General features: G+C 39.1%; 1 long non-coding RNA gene across 1 annotated transcript in view; it reads left to right on the top strand.

Annotated features, from left to right (window-relative positions):
- Positions 1-21,553, top strand: part of LOC133098980 (uncharacterized) — a 116,238-nt gene extending 94,685 nt beyond the window's left edge. Inside the window, exons 3-5 of the long non-coding RNA XR_009702278.1 lie at positions 9,107-9,213; positions 12,203-12,319; positions 21,516-21,553. This is a non-coding gene — a long non-coding RNA (uncharacterized LOC133098980). The remainder of the gene's footprint in view (positions 1-9,106; positions 9,214-12,202; positions 12,320-21,515) is intronic.
- Positions 21,554-24,897: the final 3,344 nt, after the last annotated feature.

Raw genomic sequence — 24,897 nt, 5'->3', positions numbered from 1 at the left:
GTGCTTCCTTTTAGACAGGTGAAAATTATCGGGTGGGACAGAGGAGACTTACTAAACTCTTGTGTATGTTACTAATCTTAGAGCATTCCTAAGCTACTCTCTCATTCCTTGTTTGTAAGGGCCCAAAAGATTAAAAATGGTTAAATTATTTTGCAAGCCATTTGTGACATCATTAAATATAATTGGTTCTGTTTGCCTGGTTTACTTACTCATTTACTCTGGGAGAGTGGACAAACGGGAATTTTAGGGTCATAATTTAAATTATTTTGGTGAAAATTGATACCAAAGGAAGAAATATAGTAACTTTTTCTAATTAAAAAATTATTTCTCTAAAATAATAAACCCAAAACTTTAACCAAAGAGCCCTTCTCTAGAGGAAACTAAAAAGGTATTTTTCTTCTTCCAAAGTTAGTGCCTTTGTTTAGCTTTTCAGTGATGAATGTATATGGGGATCTCGGCTTGAGCCTGGGCTAGAGTTTAAATATACGTGGACACATTTGGTAGACGCGTGGGACAGCCCTAAAGAAGATTTGTAAGGGGGACTGGGGAGCTTCCGAGGAGAGAACTCATTTTAAAGAAAGGAGGAGCCAGGCATGCCTGTCCCAGTAATAGAGGTCTCATTACACATCTCTGGCACCTCTGGTGGCAGAAGAGCAGCAGTGTGGTCTGGCAGAGTGCAAGCTTGGTGACATGACAGCAGTGCCTGGTGAAATGGAAGTGCTCAGCAGATGTTGGAGAGAGCCACCAGAGATGTTGTGAGATTATTCATGAGAACACCTGAATTCCAGAAGTACCTGACTTCAGAGAGCACTTGGACCTCCAGGGGACTTGAGAACATTTTAGAGGGTATTGAGGTCCTGCTGGATGGAGGTTGGGGAGGCCTGGGGAAACTCAGGGTGCATTCATATTTGTACAAGAAGATTTTCAGTACAATTAGAGGCTACTATATATATATATATATATATATATCATGTTGCTGAATATGTAGATGTCTTACCATTTAGGGTCTTTAAAGAGCTTTATAAAATGGTTAAAGCTGGTCAAAAGGTACAAACTTCCAGTTATAAAAAATAACAAATAAGTTCTGGGACTTCCCTGGTGGCACAATGGTTGAGAATCTGCCTGCCAATGCAGGGGACGTGGGTTCGAGCCCTGGACCGGGAAGATCCCACATGCTGCGGAGCAACTAAGCCCATGCGCCACAACTACTGAGCCTGCGCTATAGAGCCCGAGAGCCACAACTAATGAAGCCCGCGCGCCTAGAGCCGCAGGCTCCGCAACAAGAGAAGCCACGGCAATGAGAAGCTGCGCACCATGACGAAGAGTAGACCCCGCTCGCCACAACTAGAGAAAAGCCCATGAGCAGCAACGAAGACCCAATGCAGCCAAAAATAAATAAATAAATAAATAGATTAATTACAAAAAAGAAATAGGGCTTCCCTGGTGGCACAGTGGTTGAGAATCTGCCTGCCAATGCAGGGGACACAGGTTCGAGCCCTGGTGTGGGAAGATCCCACATGCCGTGGAGCAACTAGGCCCGTGAGCCACAACTACTGAGCCTGCGCGTCTGGAGCCTGTGTTCCGTAACAAGAGAGGCCGCGATAGTGAGAGGCCCGCGCACCGCGATGAAGAGTGGCCCCCGCTTGCTGCAACTAGAGAAAGCCCTCGCACAGAAACAAAGACCCAACGTAGCCAAAAATAAATAAATAAATAAAAGAAACCATGTTCTCATGTGAAAAATTAAAAATAAATAAATAAAAAAATAAGTTCTGAGGATGTAATGTACAACATGGTGACAGTATAGTTAACAATATATATTAACAATATGGTTAACAGTATAGTTAATGATACCGTATCATACATTGCAAAGTTGCTAAGAGAGTAGATCTTAGAAGTTCTCACCACAAGAAAAAAAAAATTGTAAGCAGGTGAGATGATAGATGTTAACTAAACTTATTTTGGTAATCATTTTGCAATATATACACATATCAAATCATTATGTTACACATGTAAAACTAATACAGTGTTATACATGAATTATATCTCAATAAAACTGGGGGAAAAATTTTCTAAGCATTCATTAATTGACACGTCACTGATTTGAAGTTTAGCATTGTCATACAGTATATATTCTCAAGCTCTGTACTTGAAAATAGAATCAGAAAATATGAGTAAGTTAAAAACTTTATGGTAATGATATTTTAACATTTGGATTTTATTACTTTTCATATATTATTGGGTAGAAAAGGCTTTGAGGAAGAATGGCTAGTGGGCAACAGAAAACAAATAAGTTGTTTTAAAATTGCCACTGATTAAATAAATGAATATTTTTCAACACCTATTTATTCAATAGTGCATTTCAGAGAGTAACTGGTTAATAAATATTTGTTAAATAAATTTTTCTGATAAGGCCATTGGGCCTCAGGAAGCTTAATTGGTCAGTTTCAGGTCACCTAACAATGCAAAGGTTTAAATACAAATTAGGAGGACTCAGCTTTCTAGTGTGAGATCAGAAAAAACCATGAACATGTCAAAGACCGCAAAAACATATAATATGAATTTTTTTGTTAATCCCTTTCCATATATTATGCATCCTTTGCTACAATAGAAACCAATGCTCTGTAGATTGTAGTATAAACTTTTCTTAGTAGTTACTTTTTATCAGTATTTCTGATTTCCAGAGCATGTCTGATTTATATTTAATTTTATTTGAGCTTCACATAATTATCCAGCGAAATTCTTGTTAGAGTTGACAAGAAGCTTTGGGAGGTCCACAGGTGTCTGTTTCTCCTGGGAAAGTTGGGAGCAGGGAGGAAGGCCACAGTCAATTCCACATGAAGACTGTGGGCAGGACTGGGTTAACTCTGGCCACATCAGGCATTGTAAATTTTCATTTCATTACCATTTGGTTTAACAACTGAAATAATAGAAATAGAAATTTTATGGCAAAATGAAATTTACCTGTTGACTATTTTGACAGAAAATGGAGACTGCTGATTTAGGAGACTCCATATTCATTTTTACAAATCATTATAGTAATGTTATAGTCCGATTAGCATTTATGAAGTAGCTGTAGTGTTGAGATCTATAAAATGATGATTTGAGAACTTGCGTAAGAAAAGGATGGGCCTGAACTCAGTGTCTTTCAGAACTGTCACAGCAATACTGTGTATTTTCCTTTTTTATAAGTTGTGTTTTGCTTGTTTTGGACTAGTAATTGAAATTTTGAAATGTTCTTGCATTGCATTATTATACTGACAGTGCTGATTGAAAGCCATCTTAGAAGTTTGAGGAAGATTTGTTAGAGAGATTGCACTGTTTCACTTTTCTACTTTATTCTACACAGAGTCTTTGGGAAAAGCCCAAGAAAATTACCTACCTAGGTTTCTTTAATGTCTAAAATGTCTATAATCCTCTTTATTTGGAAAGTCTATGAAATATGTCTACACTGTAAACTATATTTTATCAAGCCTTTATATCCTGAATCGGAAGGCATTTCTGAGTCTTTTTTGGTTTTTCTGTTCCTGCACTCCACAGTCTTAAGCACTGGCTCCTTTATTTAAACAAACAAACAAACAAACAAACCCAATTAAACAAAAACATTTTTCCCATAATTATCAAAGTGACACATGCCTATTAACATAACAATGAAATAAATTACCCATAGTGCCATTTCCCAGAGATAACTACTGCTATGACTGTGATTTCTTTCCTTCTAGATGGGGGTAGATGTATAATTTTTCATTTTCTTTTGAACATTGGCTTTGCAAGGGGTCCATGAGCAGTCGCTGGCTCCCCACTGGTTCAGTGTTACTACATCAGAAATGGGTCTTACTTTTCATTGGCTTATTTACTCCTAAGACCTACTCAGAGAAGTGGAGTCCAATTATTATTGACTCACCTCCTTTCTTATGCTTACGGAACTAATAGTAGGAATTGAAACATTCTTTAAGCCAAGTAATGCTGATACATGAAAGTTTTCTCTCATTTATTTGCTGAAAGCAGAGCATTATCAACTAAAACATGTTCATTATGACTAATGGTCTCTTCCTAAGGCAAGATAATCACAACAGTATTCTTAAGAAAATTCTCTGTATAATTGGCGTCAAACTCATGTACAGTTTTGTGTCAGCGTTTTCACTCAACGTTGCATTACCAGCATTTTCCACGTCACTAAATATTTTTCAAAAAGATTATTTTTAGTGGCTTCGTGAAATTTATTGAATTGGGAATACCATCGTTTACTTAACTAACTTTACTATATTTGGATATTTTGGTTGTTTCCATGTTTTAGAAACATTTTTGCTTTTATAACACTGTGGCAAAAATACTTGTATATAAACCTTTGACCTTATTTAAGACTACTTCCTTGAGAATATATGCTTTAAGGATTCAGTAACCTCTTTTTTTAAACATCTTTATTGGAATATAATTGCTTTACAATGGTGTGCTTGTTTCTGCTGCATAACAAAGTGAATCAGCTATACATATACATATATCCCCATATCTCCTCCCTCTTGGGTCTCCCTCCGACCATCCCTATCCCACCCCTCTAGGTGGTCACAAAGCACCGAGCTGATCTCCCTGTGCTATGCAGGTGCTTCCCACTAGCTTATCTATTTTACATTTGTTAGTGTACATATGTCCATGCCACTATCTCACTTCATCCCAGCTTACCCTTCCCCCTCCCCATGTCCTCAAGTCCATTCTCTACGTCTGCATCTTTATTGCTGTCCTGCCCCTAGGTTCTTCAGAACCATTTTTTTTGGTTTAGATTCCATATATATGTGTTAGCATACAGTATTTGTTTTTCTCTTTCTGACTTACTTCACTCAGTATGACAGTCTCTAAGTCCATCCACCTCACTACAAATAACTCAATTTCATTTCTTTTTATGGCTGAGTAATATTCCATTGTATATATGTGCTGCATCTTCTTTATCCATTCATCTGTTGATGGACACTTAGGTTGCTTCCATGTCCTGGCTATTGTAAATAAAGCTGCAATGAACATTGTGGTACATGACTCTTTTTGAATTATGGTTTTCTCAGGGTATATGGAAAGAGCATTGACTTTGACATCAAAAGGATCTGGATTTGAATCCTAGCTCCACCATTACTAAATTCTGTTATCTTAGGCAAGTTACTTGACCTAGTTAGTCTCTATCCTTATACATAAAAATGAGGATAATAGTCTTTGTGCCCCTGAACTATCTATGTGAATGCACCCAAGACAATGCCTGATACATAGTATGTTCTCAGGAAATGTTAGTTTCCTTTCTTCATCAGTAACTTTGATTCATGAAAGGTGCACTTTAAAAAGCAGCAAATGCTATTTTTTATATTTATACAACTATAAAGGAAATTCAGAGAGAATTTAAAACTGAGATGTGATAAGTATGAAAATGTGCAGAGAGTTTGTGTAATCCTTGCTCTAACTGTATGCTGGAATACAGAGCCCCATAGGCCTGTATCTTATTTTCTTTCTTATAGAACTTTAGGTTGTAGCCACTAACAGAAGGATTATAAAAGTCAAGTGCATCTTTGGTGCCGTATAATGTGTTGGTTAAGGTAGTCAACAACTGGGAACCTTAAATGAAATACTATAGCTCCTCTCATGCTTTCAGGGCCGACATCTATTAGGCACAGTAGATACAGTGCCGAGGGCCCACAATACTTCTAGGGGCCCATGAAATTGTTTTAATTTCTTTTAAAATCAGAAGAATAAAATAAGCTTTTAGGTTGAAGAAAATATTTCAGTATATAACATTAGTATATACATCCTTATACCAGTGCAGTTGAAAAGTATAGTTATTATTATTATTATTTTTATTTTTAATGGAGGGGACCACAAAAGTCATAAAGTAGCCCTAGATGCTTTAATAACGTTGTAGACTTTCTCCCAGAAAACACATCTCTTGAGCATGTCAGACTGAGTAGTTTTGTAATGCTAATTTCACCGTTTCCTGAGATACACCAAGAAAGGAGGCTCATTGGGGTGGTCAGAGACCTATCCACTGCCTAGATCTTTCTGTTTTTATTTCTGGCTCCACGAAAAGGTAGGAGATAAGCGAAACATGAAAACAAAACAATAAAAACAGGTATTTATAACAAGCCTCAGAGCCTCCTAATGTAAGATTAGAATCTTGGGAGCAGAGACTTCCCTCTTATCACAGACTTATGTAAATTTAATATATAAACTCCATGAATATTAATGAATTTGTAAAGGAAGGTTTTGGGGAAAAAACTTAAACCACAGTCACACATACGCAAAAAAATTGGTAATCTAATTTTGGCTGAATAAAAGAGAAAATATGAACTGCTTGAAACAGGATATGTAGAGTAGAGCTGACCTTCTGAGATACGGAAAAGCAGTTACTGTGAGAAGAAAGCTGTATAGCATAATATCTCAGTATAAAGGACACCATGTAAAGTAGGACATTTGGTCAGTAAATTCAGTGACCTCAGCTCTGCCTCTTAGGAAATCTTGTAGCATTAAAGGTGGAGTAATGTGGAGATCAGCCACTGTAATTCTAAGTCAGCCATTCCTGAGAGCTTGGCTCTGAGAGTCCACCTTAATCTAAAAGGCAGCCTAAGTAGAGGGGGCTGTAAATTGGTGGGAGAGGAAAGCTCGAAACTGTTTTCTCCCACCCTTGGGTTTGTGAGCTTTACTTTTCAGTTTAGACTGATCATTTTAGGTTAATAATTCATGCTAATAGTTGTGCAGTGGAGGCTAACACAACATTGTAAAGCAACCATACTCCAGTAAAAATTAATTTTAAAAAATTCATGCTAATAATAACTAGTGTATTAGGAGCACTTAACTATGTGCCAGACACTGGGCTAAGCACTTCACATGGTTGACAGTTTACTCCTCACAGCCACCCTGTGGGGTAGGAACTATTATCATTCACATTTTACAGGTGAAGAAATGGAGCTTAAGGAGGTTGGGTGACTCGTTTGAGGTCTCACAGTTAGCCAGGGGCTGTGATTGGACACTGGAGCTTGCATTCTGACCTTTGCCGTTACCCCAGTGGAACCCGTCTTTGCAGATCATAAAACCAAAATGCAAGAGTGTTAGGGAGTGTTACAGGTTGAATTGTGTCCCCTTCCAAATTCATATGTTGAAGTCCTTACCCTAGTACCTCAGAATGTGACTTTATTTGGAGAGAGGCTCTTTACAGAGGTAATCAAGTTAAAATGAGATCATTAGGATGCAACCTAATCCAATATGACTGTTGTCCTTACCAAAAGGGAAAATTTGGACACAGAGACATGCATAGAGGCAAGACGTTGTGAGGAGACATAGGGAGAAGATGGCCATCTGCAAGCCAAGGAGAGAGGCCTGGAACAGATCCTTCCCTCACAGCACTCAGAAGGAAACAACCCTGCCAACACCTTGATTTTGTATTCCTGGTTTTTGGAAAATGATACAATAAATTTCTGTTGTTTAAGCCACTCAGTCTGTGTGTGGTACTTTGTTATGGCAACCCTAGCAAACTAGGACATCTTTTGTGTGGACTAGTCCTATAACAAGATAAGGTCCCCTATTACTATTTTGGATGGCCTGAGCAGACTCCTTATTCTCCTTGTAGGTAGAGAATTACCACATGTAAGTAATAGATTTTTTTTTGAGAATTTTTGGACGAACTGAAAATAAAAGTAGTCCAAAGATTTGGGGTTAACAGTGTAAGCACCTTGAACTGCTAATTCATGGCAAGTAAGACTTGGTACATAGCAGAATTAAGTTGTCTTCTATGCTTTTCAAATAAATGACTTCTTTAACATCAGATATTATGTTATCCAAGTACTTAATGATGGTAGTGGTGATGGTAGTTATGGATGGAGTTATCTGTCCTTAAGGACATTTGGACACTCTTGAAGCAGAAAGAAATTAGACTGAGCTGAAGTGTTTTAATCACAATTAAAGATATGTCCAACAATACTGGTTCAGATTACATCATATGCAGAGTTATTCTGGCCCAAATAATTCAGTGGAAAGTTTGGTAGGATAGTAAAAAAAGCTTTTTTCTTCCCCCAGGCAGATGAATTTAAACGATTTCTTTGTAAGACCAAGTATTATAACCACAGTGCTGCTCATATTATTTGCATATAAATAATTTATTTGCATACTAATGAAGGAAGTAATCTATTCTTCCTAAATTTCTCCCTCCTTCTCCCATAACAGTGGACATGATACTCACATTTTGTTAAGGAAGTTAGAGTCATCCCTAACCACCTTCCCATAGGTGACCACCTGGAGAACTCACTTGATTTTTGAATGTTTCCTTAGAAGCTTCTGTTTAATATTTATTTAATTCTGCTAGTCTAGAGGGGCTTCAGCAGTCTTCTCTAGAAAAATCAACTGTTTTTTCTTTGATTGACGTTTATTGTTTAGCAATACTAGAAATGAAATTCATAGGTAAAAACAATTCCTAAAAAATTTATATACTATTACATATGTCTTCTTCAAAGGCAACCAATGATCAGAAGTTACTTTTTTCTTAGTTGTGATTTGAAAATACAGGTAGGATATATTTAATTTTAATTTTGATAGTTGTATTTGACTAGGAAATATACTATAAAAGGGCTTTCATTGTACATGATAAATGTATCAAGACACCTCTTTTGTGCCACCTCAGATTCTCTGGCCTTTATGTCTCTCTAGAGCTCTGGATTTCTTCTTCCACTCCAGTTGCTGGATGGCAACTTATGGTTGTGGGATATAATAGATGGGAGGAAGCTGATGGTTAATTTCTCTCTCTTTTCCACCCCGTGATGGACTATACCAAGAGAAAGCTTTCTGTATAGCTTATCCCAAGAGACTGTTTGTCTTTGTGAAATGACTAATTTTGTAACACAATACCTTGTATGTGGTTCCCAATCTTACCTGCCTCAGTTCTCTTTTCTATCACTCACACTGCCCTGGAATTATATCTCCCAGTAAAGCTTAGAATTTAAGACTTGCCCCAGGCTCAATTTTCAAGGGAACTTATTCCAGGACAGTAAAAGTTCTATAAATGTTTAACAAATTGAAATGAATAAAAAATACAATCTGAACCAAATGGGGGCTTTTGTTTAATCACTCTCATCTTTCTGTACTTCAGAACTTGATCTGCACCTAGTGACTCATTCGTCTTGTGGCTGCCTCTGGATTCGTGAGTATGGTGCCTAGAAAGAAATAACCAACAAATCAAAGTCTATTTCATTGATGGTAAGTGGTCTACCAGATGACTCAAAGAGAAGTAACATTTCCAAAAGGCTGATTTAATAAGGGAAGAATACGGTGAATGAATCTGGGTGAGAAGAGAATAGTCCAGACTGTGGACCTGAAGCCCAGCTTTTTCTCAAAGACATAGCTTACTTCTCCATAAGTCATGGCCATTTTCTCCTGTTAGAAAAACTCCTACATAAATTAGGTTTTTATTCTTCCTTGAGAAGAAAACAGAATTATTTCTCTAATAACATTCAAATTTCAAAGAATTTGTGATGTGTATATGAGACTTGAAATATCGAAAATGTGAGGCCGCTCTGTTAAAAGGACAAAAGGAAAGAAGGAAAATTTAATTTTTTTTTACCACTCTCTTGCCTTTAGTAACTGGGATTGTTAGGAACTTCCATAGTAACTAAAGGAAAATTGTTTAAGACATTCAAGATGCTAAAAAAAAAAAGAAAGATACACAGCATCTGTCATATATTTTAGTGCATGTTGGTACCCAGAGCCAAGACGTTTGTGCTCTTGGGAAAATATGCAGACATTATTATCACTTTTATTGCCATCACCTTATTAATAATAAAGAAGATTGTTACAGAAATGAAAGTAAGGCGACACCAGCAATGCTGACCTGTGTGAAACCTTTTGTAATTCAACGAAAAATGACAAGATGAGATAGCATTTAGAGTATTATCTATTTTTTGTGTGTATATGAAATTGGGGTCAAGTAATTTTATTTGCAGGTAACTGTTTTTTAAGGACTATGTAGTCAATCATATCCACAGTAAATGAGGAAAATTATAACTTTGTATAATTTGGCAACTGAAAAGTATGAAAAGGAAAGCCTTGATAGGGAACTTAAAAAAATCCTGAAAAGTCTGCTTTTATCAAGATACACATAGGGAAGATTTATTATAAATCAACTGATCAGACTATGACTTATCTTCAGGGGTGTTACTGGAACTGGCTATTTGAATCTTACCATCACTGGAGGTAATGCTGATCTTTTCACTGACCATAAAGATGTTTCAAAACAGTGACATAAGCTGCACCTTGGCAGAGTCCACAGAGGCCACTGCAGCAACAAATGTATTTAAGTGTTTAGTCCAGCAAAGATGTGATGTTCATCTTGCTTTTACTTCTGCTAGAAGGGCAGAAATGAAGAAACATTCATTTTGGCTACATAAAGTCATTACAAATGAGGCAAGAGGGCAGAAGAGAGTAAAAAGCAGGCAGCCCGTCCTTGTCAGGGGGAAAATTAAGAGAAGTTGTGGTGCTTCATGTCCACGGAGGTGGAATAAGTAGGATTTGCATGTGCATCCACCACTGTTATTTCTAGACTGGCGGGAACCCTGGACTCCCACAGCTCACTGGGCAGGGATTGTGCTCCCGAGTTGCATCAGTGTGTTGAGTTCTAAGAGCCATATGTGGGACAGAGAACAGACAACATTAACAGACTTCAGGTTCAGGTAGAGGAGAAAGAAGAAGAAATAAAATATAAAGGCAGACCATTCAGTCCAGACTCCTCTTTAGTGAAGAAATCCCTCTCATTGTGTCCTGGAAAAAAGTATGGCCAAGAGTATAGCCCAGTGGGACCCTAATATCAGCCTGTGAATTAGCTGTATCAGAATCTATCAGGGAGCTTTAGAAATATGCCTCCCAGAGGTTCTGATCCAGTAAGTCTGAAGTAGGACTTGGGACTCTGTATTTTAATAATTCTCTTCAGGTGTTAAAGCCAGTCATGTTTGGGAACCTTTGATTTGAACTCTACTTATGCTACCAATAGCAATACTGAGCTCATTACTATTCTGTTCCTGGTTAGCTGACCTGGTTATAAATTGCTATCTTGTGTCATCAAAAATCTGCATCTTTAAGACTTCCATCCATGTTTTGGTTCTCTCTGGGTCTTTTGAAGTAGTTTAAACTTCTTAGATCAAGTTGAAGAATTTGAATTTGTGGTGGAACTAGTCATTGTAGTTTTATGATCTTATCTAGCAGCAAGGTAGTCTGGGAGCAGAGAATGTGAATGATGAAGTGACCTGGATTTGGGGATTGGAATGATGGACGATCAATGAACTGAAGGATTTTAGGATGCTAGAGAGGGTAACCATCCATTGCTAAGGAGACAGTTGAGGCCTTCAGAGCAGGTGTGCACTGGTGTATAGTGAGCTGCTACCTGACCAAGAGGTCCAAGAGGGTGCTAGGCCCGTGGTTAGCTGGTCTTACACTGATTTCCCAGGCCTGGGTGCAGTAGGTTCTCAGTTGGTATTCTTTTGACTGACTGATTATTGCAATAGGCAGATTAAGTAGATATGTGAGAGGAAAGTGAATTGTGCCAGAAAAGGAAAACTGACTAGAGATTTCAGAGGTAAGCAGTTCTTAGTGATGAGAAAATCCAAGTTGTGGCTGAAGTGTGATGGAGTTGAGGATGAGAGTTGTTGAGAAATTTTCTGGTCATCAGCTTGGATGATTCTGTTCCTGAGAATGATGGCTGAAGATTGGGGAGAGAAAGCAACTGTGACTCAGATGCTGAAGTATTTGAGCAAAGTGTTTGGAGGTGATATGGATGTGAAATAGAAATGGAAAAGAGGATGCAGAGAGCATGGAGGGCAAAGTCCTGGCTCTGCCTTGTGGGTGAGTTTGGGCAAGTCACACATCCATTCTGGACCTCCGTATTCTTTTGAGTTAGTAACCTGAGATACAGTGATCATGTATGTAAAAGCTACTTTGAAAAGACAGACAATCTCTAAGGGTTGTCCTAGTTTTGAGATCATGTAACACAATTATAGTTATTACACCATACCAATGTTATGAGATGCCATAAAATGTATTACAGTAAAGCTACAATTTCACTTGAAAGAAAAATATCTAAAGCCACTACTCTAGCCCAAGCAGCCAAACAACCATTAAGCTAAGTGACTTTTATCTCTGAAATTAGTAGGTCAAGTTTGAGGAAGATGATTCTAATATTTCTTTTTCTTTCATTTAGCACATGTTGGCACCCTTTGAAAGATCCAGAAATCCACATGTTGAACATGAATCTAGGGCTGCGGTTGCTGCAACGGTATCTTCCACAACTTGATTTTCTATAATATCAATTACTCAGGTAAAAATATGATACCACTATATGGTCCTTTGATTCTGCTATTTGGTTTTCAGATTTGTTAGAATTAGTTATAATTCTGTTAACTCTTAGTTAGTTCTGGAGACTAGACATTTTCCTCCAAGGTTTCTTTACATATCTCTTGAATCGTGGCTCCTCTTCTGACTTTGGAATATTCAAAACTCCACCCAATCTAGGGGGAAAATGCAGTTACAAAGATTAGTCTACGCATTTCTTACATTGGCTCTACTTTATATGGTATTGCTTCCACTGTGGAGTACAATCTCAAAATCTCACGCATATCCGAAGTTGGATTCAGATATGATATCTATTACTTGGTCTCTTGTCCTTCGTTTCTCATACAGTATTTGCCAGCTAGTCCTTTAGGAGGTTCCAAAGCTTAAAACATATACTTTTGGCAAAGGAAGGAGATATTCCCAGATTCATAGTGTTCCTCCTTGCAGTATACTTGAGAGAAAGCAAAAGTCCATTTCTAAGAGCCCAGTCCTTGGCAGAGGCATTATTTATGGCCTAAGAACATCATAAATGCTGTAGATTCTTTATTTAAACCCTTCCTGAATGGTGTTGGTTCTAAGAAGCTGGAGGCCACAGGTGAAGAGAGGAAAAACATTCTTCTGAGAAAGATGAGATCAACTTTCCAATGTTTGGAAGGATTTTGTCGACTTATAACTAACTCAAGTCTAATGATAATCACCATACACATCTATTATTCTCAGCAAAATATGATACAGAACAGTTGGCTGCAAGTTATTCCAAACCCTTTTGCTAAAGAAATAACAAATATAGAAAGCTCAGGGAAATCCTGTACCTAACAGAATAACCTATTTGGGAACTAGACATCCCAAGACAGATCTGGGAAAAAAGCTTATCAAATTGTTCTCTGTGCTTTGAATTACAGAGATTGAAAGTGAAACAATGGTAGCTTGCATAAAAGGAGACTAAACAATGGAAAAATAATTTTGGAAGGCACGAATGATAATCTTTTGTATTACTTTGGCATTTTTCCTGGTCCTACATTGCTGTAATATGGCTGTGCCATTTCCTTGCTCTGTTTTGCTCTTATTTTCGCATATTGAATATTAGGGGTTGAATTGTGTCACCCAGAAAACATCTGTTGAAGTCCTAACCCCCTCAGAACATGACCTTATTTGGAAATAGGACCTTTACAGAGGTAATTGAGTTAAAATGAGGTCATAAGGGTGGACCCTAATCCAATATGACAAATGTCTTTGTATAAAAAAAATTTGGACACAGAGATACATGTATGTGGAGGGAAGATGATGTAAACACACAGGGGAGAAGACAGCCATGTGAAGATGGAGGCAGAGGTTGGAGTTATGCTGTCACAAGCCAAGGAATACCTTGGGCCACCAGAAGCTAGGAGAGAGCCATGGAACAGATTTGCCCTCATAGCTCTTAGAAGGAACCAATCTTGCTGATACTTTGATTTTGGATTTCTAGCCTCCAGAACCATGAGACAGTAAATCTCCTTTAAACCACCCAGTTTACGGTACTTTGTTATGGCAGCCCTAGGAAATTAATACACTGTACTTATACCAAACCTAGGAACTTTCAATGTTTCATCCCATCCTTTGCTGCCTATTGGGAAGTAAAATTTCAGACCCTCTAAAATGCCCTTAACTCTATCCTCCACCCAGTTTCTTCTGCACAGTTGTAGATGAATGGCAGGTAAATATAGTCCCTGTTGGGAGGATTTTCACTTGTTCAGAAAGGGTGAACTGTATAAGTGATGTGAATTACATGTGAATTGTGATGCAGATTACTTCATGTCTGGACCAGTAAAACCTTAGACCTTAAGCATCTCCCAGATGAAGGAATATTGACAGATCTTAACTATGGGGATGGTGTTGTGATAATAACCAATTCAGAGTGGAATATTGCTTTTCTCCAAAGAAGATTCAAACAGGGAGTCAATAACATGAAACTTTACATCATCTAGTCCAAGATGAAATATTAGTTCAGGCATTGACTAATCAAGATTTTCTTGCCCCTTGTGTTCTTGTGTTGGGAAATAACTTAGTTCAATATCTTTAAGATTTATTTACCTTGTGAATTTGCACTGATCACATTCATTGAACTGTGGAGTGGAGCCAAGAACTGTATTTCGAAACTGAGCTGGTGATAGGCAGACTGTGTTTCAGCCCTTGGAGTAAATCCGCCCATATTAAATATTGAAGTGTTTCTTTATGATGCTCTAGAGACATTTTCATCATGCTGTATTCTTTGTGATATGCCGAGCCCAACCACAGCATTTGAATGCTTTTTAAAAATAGGTAGATTCTCTTGGTAAAAGTTACTTGAAAAGCTGGTATGAATGAATGACAGAAAATACCCATGTGGACATTTAAAAAATATAAATAAAATATAGCTGGTGAAAGGGAAAATATAAATATTTTAACTTACACATGTGTATGTATGTTCATACTCATATCCATACATATTTTAAGTCCAGTTTATATATCTGTAGAGAAAGGAATTCATTTGCATGCTCATGAGTCCTTTACTTTATGTCATCATAGTCCTTTGTCAGTTAGATATTGTTAACCACCATTGCTACTACTGGTAGTGCTACTATTACTGTAGTTACCATTTAGTGGGTTTTACTAAGTACCAGTGATGTGATAATTGCTTTGTCTACATAGAACCTTTTAACCCCTTTGACAGGAAGTATATATCTTTGTCTCCATTTTTCAGACTAGGAAACTAAGGCTCAGTGATATGAAGTAGCTTGGACAAGATTACACAGTGGTGGCGCAAGGATTAGAAATCCAGAGCTTTTTGACCCCAAAGCTTGTGTTCTTATCTACTTTGCAATTTGGTCTCAAGTGTGCTGTTGGGAACACAAAACATCCTATTAGGACAGGTAAAGACGCTACTCTGAGAGCTCAGTTCTAAGTTGGCAGAGATCGGTGCACAGCTGACATACATACAAGGAAACAGCAGGAGTGCCTCAGGGACTGAACGATGCAAAAGTAGCACCAGTGGAGAGAGAAGCCATTCCTGGCACTAAACAACCAGCACCAGCACCTTGTAATAAAGGTAATGAGGACTCAGTCCCTTAGTGTATACCTCATGCAGCCATGGATGAAGACTGAGAACCTTATGTAACAAGGGCCCTGATCCAGGAAATGACCATCCAACACAACACTGCAGGGGACAGGAACATGCCGAGTGTGCAGAACAGTCAGAAGGCTAGCAAATTTGGGTGACTTGAGAAGAGGAAGTGGGTGGCATGGGAACAGAGACAGCTCTCTTGACCACCACTGGCTAAGAGGAGGAATTATAAGTTAATATAAGAAACCCATATGGAACTGTTTAAAATCATGGCCATGAATCCTTTAACACTTCTCATGGAGGGGTAGGGGTCTGTGTCTCCTCTCCTTGGATCTGAGCAGGCTGGTGACTGCTTCGGCCAAAAGAGTATGATGGAAGTGATGCTATGTCACTTCTGAGGCTAGGTCACAAAAGACCATGCAGCTTCTGCCTCATCACTCTTGAGCCCTGAGACTCCAGGTAAAAAGTCTGATTACCCTGAGGCTGCCAAACTGGAAAGGTCGCATACAGGTGCTCTGGCTGATAGTCCCAGCTAAGTCCAGTGTTACAGCCATTTTCCTTCCCCTGTAAGGTGTCAGACTTGTGACTGAGGCCATCTTCCAGCTGAATATAGCAGAGTGATCACCATCAACATCACGTGGAATAGATGAATCACCCAGATAAGCTCAGCCCCAATTCCTGATAGATAGAATCATGACTCATAGTAAAATTGTTGTTTTAAACCATTGGGTTTCAGAATAATTTATGTAGCAATAGATAAGTGGAACCCCTAGGTATGGAATTCATAGTTCATTAACCATTTCTACTCATTAACCTGGTGGAATAATTGCCTGTGGAACTTTGGGGTGAGATGTAGAACAACAGGGGTCTCCATCATGAGTTGGATTGTGAGGTCTCAGAGTATGTATCGCAGTGTTATTGAATGACGTTGGTTATATAGGAAAGCAGTCTGCCTGGAAAAGGAATAGATCATGAAAGTGGAGACTCAAGTTCTGGGCCAGATCTCTGTGGTTTGGACTCTAGCTTTAGTTCTCCTACTGATACACTGTCAGAACTTGGGCAAGTCTTGCAAACTTGTTAATACTTGGTAATAATACCTGCTCTACCTACCACCTAGGGGAGGATGTGACCTTAAGAAAACTGTGAGCTAGTATTGTGAAAGCAATTTAAAAAGTAGGAAGCACTGCAAAAATGAGTTACTTCTCGGTTGATTCAGAGAGCTTCATTTATACTGCTGCCTTGACTTATCACGTTGTATTCCCTACTCCTTGCACCTAGAATAGGACAAAGTTTATAGTAGGTGTTTAATAAGTATTTGTTGAAATGGCTTCTTAGAGTTAACACTAGATAAGGGAGAAGATCTAGTTAGAGACTAGTGGAGACTTTTTATAATGTTTGTAGTATAAAAGATGTTAGACATAATCCATTCGCATCCATCTTAATTTTCTAATGCACTCAATAGAATACCATATATTTGAACTTGACAAATATTAGTAAAAAGCCAGATGAAGCCTGTCATCCAGTGGTTGCAGTGGGTACAATACTTACCAGTTCTGCCTTAAAATAGTAGAAAGCATGATAAGAGAGAAGGATAATGAGAAGAGATAGAGATCATTTCAGTGATTAATGAATACAGCATTGTCCAAAGTTTATTGCCTGGAAAATCAAGCTGCTAGAAACACTGGGTGTCCTATACTGACAGAATGCCTTGGATCCTCTAAAGAGCTACAGAGGAAGTTCACAGGCCAGTGTTGCCTTGTATGGTTAAAAGAATCACCGTGAGCCTCTCCTGTGTCAGACCCCACTCCAGCTGCTCAGGAGAGTAGGCGTGTAAAAGACGCGGTCCCTTCCCTTGGGGAGTTTACAGTTTAGAAGGAGGGCGCTGCCTTCAAGTTGTTTTTGTACTTCATCTGTGAAACAATGTTTTAGATGCTCTCTTTTCCCTGCCCAGTACTTTCTTCCTTCTAGAATTTGGGGAATCTGCTTTTAACAACAGAAAGCTACTGGGAAGTTGTATATATGGGGATGGGGAGAGCCCTTCCTTCCCTTTTCTTCATCCTTTTTGGCACTCAGTTCCTCCTCTATCAAGTAAGGATCATAGTTTCTTTACTGTCTTTGGAGTAATAAAAAAAATCCAGAATGCATCTAGAACAGTGCTTGCAGTGGCAGCTGGGTAAAATATCCTCCCCACAATCTCCCTTTTCCCTTCAAAAGTACTGAAGCATTCTGTTTGTCCACAATGTTCTGAAATTTGTGCAGCCCTCGCGAGGATTAGGGATATATTTCTGTGGTTTGATTCAGTTCCTTATCTCTCTGAAGTGGGGTGGTGGATGAAAAGAATTACTTGTATTGCAAAATTGAAAGAGCGTCTAAAGACTCTTTATCTCCAAATAGCTTTCTTCTGATGCCCTGAAATTCCATCAGAAATCTATTTCTTGGAGGTATTTGGTTTTTAGACTCCCTATTAAAATGCAAAATTTCTCCAAGCCAGAAGGAGGCAGTGGAGTGTAGTGGAAATGGGAGTAAGTTTTAAGCCATACAGACCTGAGTTTAAACACCGAGTCTTCCACTTTGTTGCCTTGGGCAAGTTATTTAACCTCCTGAGCTTCAGTTGTGTTTTTTTATTTTTTCCATAAAATGTCTTGGATGGTTGTCATAAGGCACATAAATAATGTGTGCAAAATGGTAGACAGTCAATGAATGGTGGTTATTATACATGAGCTATGCTATCACATCAGCTTATCAAAACTACCATAGGGTAGGTATACAGGGAAGGAAGAGCCAACCAGAAGAGTAAAGAGGGCTCAAAAAGGAAGGTGGACAGGCCTTCAAAATATTGCCTGAGTCATAATTTGTCTAGAGCAAGGGATCTGTGAATTTGAATGGGAAAAACTTAAGTATTTTCACTAAATTCTAACTGAAATTTAACATTTCCTTTTATTATGTATATAAGCAACAAACCCCAATTATATCAGCAGTATCTGTGAATTTTTCACCAAATCATAAATTTTTTTAATAACATATTATAGTGGTTACAGATATTTCAATATACTTTGTATACTAATCACTACTTTAAACTTATGATAAATATTATTCTTGCTCCTGACACTTGCTATTTAATATATTAATAAAAAAGCACAAATACTACTATGCCACAAAATTGCTTTTAAAAATGTTTTTATAACAGTATTTCAAGATGATTGTCTCCTTTTGCAATCTTACTTATTTCTTATGTGTATTCTGCAAAGGGGTCCATACAATCCCACTCCCAAAAGAATTGAAATCAGGATCTTGAAGAGACACTTGCACTTCCAAGTTCTTTGCAGCACTATTCACAATAGCCAAGATATAGAAACAACCTGAGTGTCCACTGATGGATGAATGAATAAAGAAAATGAGATTTATATATACAATGGAATATTATTCAACCTTAAAAAAGAAGGAAATCCTGCCATTTACAATGACATGGATGGATCTGGAGGGCATTATGCTAAGTAAAATAAGCCAGACACACATGGACAAGTACTGTATGATCTGACTTATCTGAGGAATCAGAAATAGTCAGATTCATAGAAGCAGAGAGTAAAATGGTGGTTACCAGGGGCTGGCAGAGGGGGAAATGGGAAGTTATTTTTCCACAGGCATAAAGTTTCAGTTATGCAAGATAAATAAGTTCTAGTGTCTATAGTTAACAGGATTGTATTGTACAGTTAAAAATTTGTTAAAAGGGTAGATCTCCTGGGACTTCCCTGGTGGTCCAGTGGCTAAGACTCCACGCTCCCAATGCAGGGGGCCCAGGTTCGATCCCTGGTCAGGGAACAAGATCCCGCCTGCCGCAACTAAGACCAGGCGCAATCAAATAAATAAATAAATAAATATTTTTAAAAAGGGTAGATCTCCTGTTAAGTGCTACCACAATTTAAAAAAAAGTGGTGCAGCCACTCTGGAGAAAAAAGGGGTTCCATAGACATTACTGGATGGCTAAAGGGGGCCATGGCACAAAAAAATTAGGGAAATTTTGTCTAAAGCAAAACCAGCTGGCTAGTATAGCTAATCAGAGTCACTGAAGAGTTTATCTCCTTTTCTGAGGTTTATTGGTAACAATAGAGATTCTTACCACTCTGGCCTTCTATAAATCAAGCAAAGGGAGTGGGAGCTATTCTATATATCTCTATATCTATCTCTATCTCTCTATCTCTATTTGTCTCTATCTTTCTATATCTATGTATTTTTTTCTTCTCATTTTCACATCCAGGAGTGATCATTGTGGACAAATATGAGAATTGTGTCAATTAAGTGCATTACAAAGAGAAAGTTAAAAAGAAACGTTGGTGTTTGACCTTGAATATCATATCTCTTTCTTATGAGTGGGAAGTAAACATTAAGTTAGTGCTGTGGGGAGATTGGGACAGACCAGTTTATTATTTTTACCGACCAGTTGAGATGTTCAGTCTGTTCATTCCAGTCCCCTCGTCTGTAAGATGGTTAAGACATATGGAAAGTGCTCTGGGGACTTTCTGCCTGGCTCCCATAGCTTCTCCCTCGACTTTTCTGGGTCTTTCAGGTTAGTTTTATTTGGGGGTAGCTGAAGGGATACTGAACACTAGTAACAAAGTCTCCTCTCAAATACTGTGATTGATAAAGCATTGTGGCAAGGCTAGGAGACTCAGGTATACGGCTGGGTGCAGAGAGAGGGAGAAAGAGAAAAGACCAAGAAATTTCACATGCAGTTGACCTGGAAAGAACTCCAGACTAGTGGAATTCCTTCCTAGACTAGTGGCTTCAGTCTTTTTTGCTCATGTAGTCTGTAAAATAATTTGGAAAGGTCCTTTGTGAGTTGACATCTAAAATTTTTATCATAAATTTAAATAGTTACAAAGTATATTTTAGCTGATGTACTGAATATTATATCCATGATTAAAACTATATTTTCATCAAAACTTTGGAGCTGCAGATTTAGCTCATTAAATTTATGGAGAGTGTCCATCATATAAATTATTTGGCAAAGCTAGTCCTTATTGTCAAACCATTCTGCCAAATTGGGCTTACTTTCTGTCAGAAAAAAAAAATCTTATTTCATTTTTTAATTCAAATGAATGTGTTAGTATGTTACCCTTTGGAACCTTCTTGCTTCTGAATTCCGACTGTAAGAAATGAAGGAAGGAAAGAAGAGAGTGAGGGAAAGAAGAAGGAAAGAAAGAGGCTTGCCATGAGTGTTTCACCTCCCTTCAGTGTTTCTTTTTGAAACGCTCCTGCTTTTCTCTCAGAGGACTCTCCCTCAGGAAGAATCTCTGGAGGTTTTCACACCTCAGGACAATGCACCTGAGTAGGACTGTGGTGGGTGAAGAGTGTGCTTTTCTTTTGCAAAGTAGGAAAAGGATTATTGGAGGAAAAAAAGAGTCCTTGAGACATGATTTTAGCAGATTAATTTCAGGAAAGAGGACATGTGGAAGTTGAAGATTTGGCAGTTGATTCCCCAAAGCTCTCTCTTCCCCTGGAAAGCCCTCAGAAAGTCTTCATGCACCAGGGCAAATGTCACTGCACCCCAGTTTGAAGACCACTGAGCTACTTCAACTCATTTATTGCAATTTGCCCCAGTTCATCTTGATAGTTAGTGGCAGAGACCAGAACAATCTATGGGTCTTGAACTCTGCACCACTGTATCCACCACTGCCCCAGCGTGGCCACAGGCCATTGGAATTGAGGTGGGTGGATTGAAACACTGTCACCCCAGGAATTAACCAAGTTGAGTAGATTATTATTATTTTTCTTTGTAAACTCCACGTGGTTAACCAGCCTTTTTTGTTTCACAAAACATAAATGCCCTGGCTTTGTTTTTCTGTTTCTTTCTGAAAAACACTGCCTTTGTTCTTACAGTCCCGCTGAGAAGGAGGGGAACACAACTTCTCATTGCTATGCAGTCCTTGCCACTGAGCAGCAGTGTGGAGCGAACGCCTCCTTTGCAACACAGGAGTCGTTTATGTTTGGCACGCTCAGAGGCTGAACAAACAGATCTCTTCCTTCGTGTTTCCACACCCCAGTGGAGTGGGAAGGGGGTGTCCCATCAGTACAATGGTTGGACCAATTGCATTTTTCCCCACAGGTGCGAATTTGCATGGAAATTGCTGCTCTGTGTTGGCAGGACTCTTCTAAACATTTCACCCAAAGAATTATACCCAACATGGGAGTTTGCCCTCTGGGCTGTATCTCTGTTGGATGAGGGAAGTGAAATTCCTCAATGAAAAAGGACTTGCCTCAAGTTTTCAGATTCAGGAATTACCAGCGTAACACTCCAGCAGATTTTATGGTCTCCTGAGTTGTCTGTGTAAACGTTGTAAATGCTGGGGTGGTGCAGGAGTCGTTGGGGGTGGGAGGTGGGTTCAGGATTTTGATCTTGTGTTAATGATTGGAGGATGTGTTAAAGTATTTCCCCAAATTCTCTGATTGTGGCAGGCAAAAATACTGACTGTGCTGCAGGTTGGAGGAAGAGCAAAGTGGGAGCAGGGTAGGAAGGAAAGTCAGGCAAAATAGTGCAGTGACTGCCACGCCTCCCACCTCAGGTACCTCGTCCCTGCCTCGGTGGGGCCTCCCACCAACTTCATGGCCCCAGGTCTCTCCTTTCTCCTACCACCTAACCTTGCTTTGAGGAATGTGCCCGACATCCGACATCTGGTAGTTATCCCTCAGTATGGATTGAAGTTTACTGAAGCTTTTCCTCGGACACAGTCTCCTGTACCTCGGAGGTGGAATGAAAAGCTTGGCCTGAGGTTTCAGTCGTTGTGAACAGGTGGGGACGTTTTCAGTTTTTATTGTATTTGGTAAATCTCCGTAGGTAGGTAATTGCCTACTCTCTTTAGACTCAAGATTGGCCCTGTTTTGACACCTCAGTCTTATGAAATGACCAGAAATTGGGTCTAATCCAGAAAATGAGGGGTGAAAATGTCTCAGTGTTGGCGGAGTGTCGGGATGCTGAAGTGCTAGATGAATATCTAGAAAATTCCTTCTGAGATCTTCCAACCATGGCCATGGTTCCTCACAGAGGGTTAGAGCCCCAGGAGGTCCAAGGAGGGCTCCAGGCACTGCTGTCGGCTAACTCCAAAGAGAGAGGTCTGAAATGTTAGCAGTTTTATGTTTGTGGAGAGGAGGAGGGACATTTGGGAGCTGGAGTGGTTTGAACAAGGGAAGCTGATAGGGCTCTTCACTTCAAGAGCTTAAAGAGAAAACACAGCGTATGTATGAGGTAATATCAAGTAGGAATAAAAAAATCAATTCAACCAAGTGTGAGCCTTTGAATTATTAATACGCCTGAAGTTCCCTCAGGACAGAGGAGTCTACTAGGTGGCTTTTAATGCAAGGTTTAAAAGTTTTGCTCATTTTGATTTTTCATAAATTGCTTTATTTGATGGGGGGGTTGGGTCTTTTTATATAATCATTATAATGGAATTTGGATAAGTGGACAGCATTAGAGAAGGGAGTGAGGGTTTGGATTGAAGGAATTAGGATGATGTGAGTGGAAGCAAAAGAAAAGGTAGAGGAAAAGCCAAGGAGGAGGGGTAGAGGCTGCAGGGAGGGCACAATTTAAAGGAACAATCTAGTGAAAGGAAAGAAGCAGCTAATCTTAACTTTCAGGCATCAGGCAGGGGTTGCAAACTGGCAGTCCATAGGTCACATCTGCATGTCCATAGGCAAGGGCACACATAGTTTAAAAATATATTAAAATTGTCAATAACATTTAAAAGTTGAGATATTTCACATTAAAATGTGGGTTTATGAGTTCTCTGGGAAAATCAGAGGAGCTGGCACCACTGACCACAATCCTACAATGCAGTGATAGGTGGCTGGCTCCTTCTGCTTGGGCAGGAGTTCTACAGTTGGCATGTGCACTCTTGTTTGTTTGTTTGTTTGTTTTTGGCCGTACTGCGCAGCATGTGGAATCTTAGTTCCCGGACCAGGGATCGAACCCACGTCCTCTGCATTGGAAGAATGGGGTCTTAACCACTGGACCACCAGGGAAGTCCCTGCATGTGCACACTTGATTGCCGCTCTCTTGGTCACCTTACTCATTTACATCATCTGCTCTGCCTGTGTGGCACTTAATTTGTAAGCTCTGGACTCAGCCTGTCTTGGCCTAGGGAAGGGAGGCTGTCTATTGCCTGGCTTCCCAAGGGAACTGCTCGTCCCTGCTGATGTTCCTGATGACTAAAGGACGATGTCAGGAATATCGTCCTTTAGTCATCACTGTAAAGGACATCGGCCCTGGTTGCTTCCCCTGGCGCTCATCATCACCTGCTCTCTTTTCCAAGCATAGCTCTGTAATAGAGACCTTGGGCTAGAGTCTCCAGAAGGCTGAACCTTAAGTGAGGCAGGGCATGGACATGGGTTGTGCTGCCATATAGTATATACACGAGCTTTGGAGTCAACAGTGAGGGTACTTAGTTGCCTGAATTGACAGCCATTATTTTAACTCCCCAAGTACCTTCTGCTCAACACCCCCTGCCACCTTCTTTATGTCTTCTTCATACTCTTGAATGGTTGATTTCCTTTCTTTTTTTTACCAATTAAAGTATCATAATTCAGGGAAAGCTAAGAAAATGCTATTGGGTACAAAAGAATAAGCAAATGGTATGTAACATAACAGCAAATAGTCAATAGTAATGGAATATAATGTGAATGGTGTTTTCTGGATTGGTTGGAGAGGAAAGGCCCCCATGGGGCAGGAAGGGTGTTCTATTGGGCAGTAAAGGGATCAAGCTGTGGACATTTAGAAAAGGTCTTTCAGGAGAGAGGTCCTCCTACAATTGAGTTGGTCAAGACCTGCTGCTAATGTCTATGGATCTTAGAAAGTAAAGAGTACACATCAGAGTGGGATATCAGGAAAGCTAGGGAAATGTATCATGACATCAGGGAGGGCCCATATGGATGGTGGTCACAAGATCTTTTGAATGTGCTTAAGATCAGAAATTGGAAATGGTGCTTTAGGGAAAGGAGTTTGCCAGCCTTAAACACAAATACTGAATTAATAATTTCTATAACAATTAAGTGTATTAATAAAGCTGTGAGAAGAGTCATTGTCCTGTACCTTCAGTAGTTCCATAAGTGGTATGAAAAGTAAATATGTAAATTATATAGCATGCCAGGAAAATAATGCACCTAAGAAATGTATCTAAGAATACGCAGATGTGAGTGGGTGAAAACTCAGACCCATATATCTTATTTATTCTCATATTCGTGGTACTATGAATTCCATGCTTTGACATTGTTATTATTTTAAATGAACATATTCCTATACCTCTACATAATGAGGTGATTTAGCCCCCTCTTCCAGCAGGGGCTTATAATGGGTTAGTAGGCATTGCAGGCACTCAGATTAGCCTGTCCAGGCTACCCGAATTCCAATCCTGTCTTTGCACCTTCCTAGCTGTTAATCTTGGGCATATTACCTAAACACTCTAAGCTAATTTCTAAAGTGGAGATAAGAATACATA

The sequence above is a fragment of the Eubalaena glacialis genome, chromosome 1 (assembly GCF_028564815.1).
Source record: "Eubalaena glacialis isolate mEubGla1 chromosome 1, mEubGla1.1.hap2.+ XY, whole genome shotgun sequence".
Classification (NCBI taxonomy): Eukaryota; Metazoa; Chordata; class Mammalia; order Artiodactyla; family Balaenidae; genus Eubalaena; species Eubalaena glacialis.
Note: the sequence above shows the minus strand (reverse complement) of the source record. Positions and strands in the feature narration are given on the sequence as shown.